This window comes from Rhea pennata, chromosome 2 (genome assembly GCF_028389875.1).
Source record: "Rhea pennata isolate bPtePen1 chromosome 2, bPtePen1.pri, whole genome shotgun sequence".
Taxonomy (NCBI): domain Eukaryota; kingdom Metazoa; phylum Chordata; class Aves; order Rheiformes; family Rheidae; genus Rhea; species Rhea pennata.
In genome coordinates this window covers 16,164,329-16,170,802 of record NC_084664.1, presented here as the reverse complement: position 1 = coordinate 16,170,802, position 6,474 = coordinate 16,164,329, and positions in this window count along the sequence as shown.

Here is a 6,474-nt window from a genome sequence, read left to right as displayed (position 1 = left end):
AAATTTTAAAATTGTTTTTAGATTCAATGCCTTTGCTCATGCTATGGCAGCAAATGCTAAGAGAGGAGATGCCATCTTTTGCTGTGACTTCAGGCTAATTTTAGGAAAAATAAAAATTTTAATAGAGCTCGTGAGCAGTGTTTTGCTTTCCTGTCCCTTCAAAAAATCATGATGCAAGTTTTGGCTCACACACAGTCACCAGCATCTTTTCTCTCATGGTACTAAACCCAGGAACCGTGAACCTGAGCCACATATCTCCAGAGTGAGACTTCTGGGCAAGTGGCAGTGTCTGCTTGTCCCAGTCTCGTGTTCTTCCTGCGGCTATTGATCATTACTGGAGACACTGTAGAAGATTAAGTGGATGTGGTACAACCATTCTTACATTTTTGGTGTACAGGAAGGGCAGATACTATGCTGAAGCTTCTTCTACTGTCAGGCAATAATATATTCCCTCTTCCTGCAGATTTGCTTCCAGATACATTTTTCTGTCTTCCAGGGGGAGAGCAGTTGATCTTATAGCCTTTGCCTCTATGGAGATACTAGAGGTTTCTCCCCTCAGGCTGTTTTCATGAAGGTTGCAGGAACTTAATTTTCTTAAGAGATTTCTATCCTTCCACTGAGTTTTCCTTGCAATCTATGTAAGAAAATTAAACAATCTAAATATGGAGAGCTTGGCTAGAAAATGAAGAGAGGAGGATTAACACCTATAAGTATCTGAAGAGCACTGACTTCAGGGAGGTTGAGGAATTTTCTAAGAGAATTCAAGAGCTTGTACTAGAACAGGAATAAGAATCTAAAACATTTTTGGAGCAAGTACCAGGAAAAATTCCTACGTCTGCTGCTCTGTAGAAGAGAGTCCAGAGATAAAGCCCTTATGCTTCATCATTTACAGAGTCCTCTTGAATAGTCTATATGCAAGAATGTCATATGGGAAGAAAGATGGAAAAGATGGCGGAAGTGTCATGATTGGAATGCTTTAGGACAAAGTCATTACTATTACTGTTTAAATGTGCTCGCAAATGAGATGACAGTCTACAGACAGATAATAATTATTTTAAGAATATTAATTCTTGTTTTAAACAGGAATAAGAAAGAAGGCATCATATGCTGAGAGAATTATAGCCTAAAGCCTTGATCCTGCAGTCTTATGCGCAGGGATGTTCCCTGGAGCTAGAGACCCACTGAAATCAAATCTCGAGCATGGAAGGCTCTGCAGATCTGACCACCGCACATGGCCTACTGGAAGATAGCCGGTTTGCACCCGCTAAGTAAGTGTGCAGACAGCACAACTCCTGTGCTTACCATTCGGCACAGCTTATCTGGGGCTCTGGAGCTCTTAATTACTAAAGTTAATGAAAGCTCGCACGAGCTTCATCTGTCCCAGTCAGTGCCTCTGTCCTCTTCTAAAAATTTGCAGAGTGGTTACATTGCACCTCTTTTAAAATGTGGGTGAGAGGAAGAGAGAGCCACAGTGCACAGTTTCTAGGAGAGCTTACCAGCCCAGAATTTGGTACGCAGGTTATTAGTGCATGTTCAGACATCCTTACTTACTGCTAGAATGGACTTGTCAGGCTGACTAACCTGATCTGTGAGTGTGCAGTTGCAGCAGAGAAACTGCCCTTCCCCTTTATTTTTTTAAGAGTAACTTGCCTGAAAAGGGTTGGTTGCTGAAAATATTTGTGCTTGGCCTTCTAGTCCATTTCTGGGAAAATGACAGCAAGGGTTGCTAAACTGGATGATTTCAGGACAAAGCAAAGCAGACATTAAGCACAGGTTTGTTATCAACAATATGGGAGTTAGGTAAAAAACTGTAAAGAAAATTGCTTTGGAGGGACACTATTTTACTTTTGGATGTTTACTATTTTCAGAAAGTCCAAGCTCTCTGTTTTTAAGAAAACTAACTGGGCCATCTCAACCCCATAACTTAGTGAACGCATTCAAACCTGTATGAACTGAACATGCTCAAACCTATATGAAGCCTTGTTTGCTAAGATGAAGATGTGAGATCAAGTCTCTGTCCTGCTTTCTAAGACACTGGCACCTGAATTCTGCTATAGGTCACCATTTCACATTTGGGCCCATCCTTATTGCTTTCTCCCTATCTTTTCCATTCTGCTTGCATTGAGAGACCAGAACTGCACATAGTAATTGAGATGCAGCCACACTATGGAGTTACTTATTTTTAAGACATGAAATTGTGTTGTGTGAGGCTTCCTTAAGACCTGTGCTCACAGCTATGCTCCTTAGTTACCCACTGAATCCGTCTTAGAACTTGTGGATGCAAGCTTTCTTCTGTTTAATTGCCAATATAAGATTAGGGTTTGGGGGATTTTTCTGCATCATTTGACACTACTGTCTCAGTGAGATTTTGGAGTAATTACTTGTTTATTTATTTATTTTTTTACCATTAATGAATATAAAGGGGTTTTTTGATTCTTTTTTTTTATTATTATTTCATGAGGTGGTTTTCTGATATGACGAGAAACAGTAGAACTCCCCTTTTTCTTCTCCTTTGCAATTCATCATTCTTCTCATTGTTTAGTTTATGCATCACCTTTCTTCACATTTTCTTCATTTATATTTACCCTTTCTGTTTTTGTACATTCTGTTCTCTTTCTTCCCACCTTTCTGTTCACACATCTTCCCCACCATCTCCACCATTCACTGCATTCTCCCACCCCCAGTGAAATGAAACTTCGAAAATCCTCAGGCAGACTGGGTAGAAACAGCAGGAAATGAGGGTGCAGAAATAAAGAGGAAGCTTGTATTCATGAAGTGGTGCAGCATTCTCAGAAAGGGCAAAAAAAAAAAAAAAATAGTAGTGAAGAGAGAAAGGACATGCTTGCTTAAAACCAGCCAGAACTTGGACCATTTCTCTTGTGGCTTTTGCAAAGCTTTTGCCTTACTGAGCTGTGGACTTTGGTGACTTTATCCTTAACGTTAATGAACAGGAGAAACATAAGCACCCATAAGCTGCACCACGAAGCACGTATCTAACATTCTCATTCTTGAAAGACATTAAGAAGTAACCTTTGAACCAAAGTTTACTCCAGTAAACAAGACAAGCTGAATTTGGGGTTTAAGAACAGATTGTGACAGTATATATCTGCCTGAGATCCTTCGGCATTCCAGAACTAGCCGGTGATTCATGTGTGCTGTAGGTATGCAAACTATTCTAAAAAATGCACTGTTTATCCCTCTTCTAAATCATCAGTAAAATATTTTAAATAACATTAAACTTAGAAATAGTTTTCATGCTGGACATTTACTCTTCTCTACTCCAACTTTGAGTATTTTTTACTGATATTTCATCAGCAGCCCCCTGAAGATGCCTGTGTTTCACTGACTGCTATTACTCATGTTCATGAATAACTATCTGAGCTGGCATCAGACTAAAATTAGCTGAGTTACTGATAACTGTGTAGAAACAGCCAGATGAAATTCAGAATGGTTTGCAGTTTTTGCCTAAGAAGGCTCTGTGGTTAACTAGAGTTGAACTCTGCAGTGCCATGGTTATGCTGCTTGTAATATCTGAAGTAGCTGTGGAAAGGCTAGTTTACGCATGTGTGCATATTAGCGAAAAATATTGCAGAAACTACAGTCAACATCCCTTCTATAATTTCTTCAGGCCAATCTGGATTTACCTTTTAAGAAATAATAGTTTATGTTACAAGTGCTTCCTAAGGTAAAATTGTTGAAGTTTACATCTATTAAATTATTTTAATTTCTATACTAAGAAATAAAGTTCTTGTTTTTTCAGATATGATTTCTTTTTTAAAATCCAGTTCGTCTATTGTCTAGACCTTAATAGCCGTTTGCTGGTATTAGCAGAACAATTTTTTGGGTTAGGGACTTAATCTAGAATTCGGACAGGACAAACTATCAATATTTCTTTCACTCTCTTAAAAATAAATCACTTTTCTGTTCACCTGCTAAGTGTGAAAGATTTTCTCATAAACCAAGTTCAGCTCTGTTCTAGCCCTTTTTTTCTTCTTTCTTTTTTCTCCGTTTTTCCTGTAAATAATAATACATGAAACGGCAAAAGAAATAAAGTCTTCCAAGCTTGATAAGAAGTATAGAGGTTAAGTGTTGTGTAGCCATAATATTGCATTTAATGGGCCCACAGTACATCAGTGAAAGGGTCTTAATGTGACACTAGAACAAAGGTATTGTAATCCTTCGCACAGCATTGCGGCGTTCAAACAAGCGACCTGACGGGGCGCTGAAAGAAATGCTTTCACGCGCTTGCTGCCCATGGTGCTCTGAAGGCCCTTCAGAGCATTAGAAGCGTCTTGCACAATTCACGCATTGTCACAGCGCCCTAACATCCCATCGGGCCCAAAGCAGCAGAAACACCGAGTCTGTAACAGTAAAAGAGGCTCTTTATTCATAGATTATAAAGCCAAAATGGATCATTGAGATCATCTAGTTCATCTCCTGCATAACACAGGCCTTGCATAAATTCCTGTTTGAATAAAGCACATCTTTCAAAGAACTTTTCGCTCTTGACTTAAAAGCCTCAAGTGATGGGGAATCCACCACAAGCCTCGGACAGTCGTTCAGTGGTTGCACTTTACTGCCTGAAGCATGCTGGCTGCCAATTTATAGCCTAGATCACACAGCTCCCGTTTCCAGTCTGCTCTCTCTCCCTCTGGACTGTGACCAAGTCACCTTTTTGGCTTTTCTTTTCTTTTTTCTTCACCTTTTCTTTTACAGCAGATAGAATATAGACTAGAATAACAGAATATGTTTAGCAAAAATATTAGTGAAAATATTGATATTTCAATTTGTATAGTTTTAGTAAATACACATTACTAATATCGTGAGACCAATTTTCAAGAATAACTCTAGATTGTTTGTGAAAAGCCTTTGGTGCATATACGTTAAAGATGCAGGAAGTGCCCAAGGATATTTTCACACATGGTAGCAGCCATCTGACTGAGATGCTTAATGTCTTTACAGTGGCATTAGTATTAAATGCTGTTTCACTTATTTCCCATCAGTCTAGTACAACTGAGCGGAGCAAGCCGGTGTCATTGGAAGCATTAGGGGTAGCACTGAAAGAAGCAGAGCTGTAGCAGCACGCAGCTGGTCCCAGGGAAGGATCATTGCCCCCTGAGCTTACTTCTCACCCCTCTGTCCTCATTCTCAGTATGGAGGTGTTCCGTTTTCCCTATACCATTAGGAAGCCTCCAATTACTCTTCACTAATTTGCAGATATTAAGCTCCCATGAGCTGCCTGGGAAGCACTGAGAATTTTGTAAGAAAAATCTGCAGCACTCTACAAAGGCAAGAGAAACAGAACAAGTGGATGTGTTGATAATTTAACTTTAGTTAATATCTTGCATGAGATCTGCTGGATAAATAACAAATCCAATAAAAAGAATCTCATTCATTTTAAGCAGCAAACAAAGAATTATCAACCGTAATTCCAAGTAACATAAAAGTTTATGGCTCTTTACAAAAAGATGGAGGAACTGTTTACATATACTTAGTTCCTTTCCATCCCTTAATTATATGCAGCTGTTATAAGCAAGTTGTCAACACATACAACTTTAGAATGGTATTTTTGGAAATGTATTTCCTGTAAGACAGAGCTATTAAGCTAAACAAAATGGATTTACATAGTACTGCAATATTTTCATCAGTTTTCCTACCATGGTATCCTTGAAACAAGTATTTAATTCAAATTGATTGGAATGTTTGGTAGTAAAGAAGTTTATTTTGTAAGTGAAAAATAAGATTTTAATGATTGCTATTACATATCTGTTAAAAGTGCTATGGATTTATCTGTGCTCCCTCCCTCTCTCTTTTACTTAATGCTGAAGGACTTTCCAGGTTAATGGCTGTTGCAGATATAAATTCTTTCCTCAAGGTCTCCGCTTTTCCATCTCAGACTGGTCCCTGCAACTATGTGGAAACATACCTTATTATATGAGGCACAGAGAAGATGCAGGGGGGGAAATGTCCAGGACACTTAAAAAAAAAAAAAAAAAAAAAAAAAAAAAAAAAGCCATCCTGGAAGAATGGAGTACTTCAGGGTTCAGCCAGTAGCTCTGAAGTTATTCTTTATTCTTGATGGAAGTCAAAGTATTCTAAATGCAAATAAAACCACTTGTCTGCACAATCCAAAACAGGTAACAGCAGCTGCAAAACTAGAAATACATGAGCGGAAATGAAAGGAAGAAAAAAATCCCCACATTACCCCACATTCATCTCTGCCAGAAACTTTGGTTAGCACTTAGGAGTCTTTTCTGCCTGCATAAATCATCTCTAACCTGGCAGATGCTTCATCCTAGTCCTCACCCTGCACTTCGAGGCTCATCTCCTGGAGGCCACAGGCTCCCCTTTGGAGGGGGGAGCTGCTCCCTTCTCCACCTATACATCATTTAATGGTTATTGTAATACAAGCAGAGGAGTTGAAACCTTCCTCTCGCTGAGCTGGTACTTTCAGCTCCCTGTGTAGGTGATTCT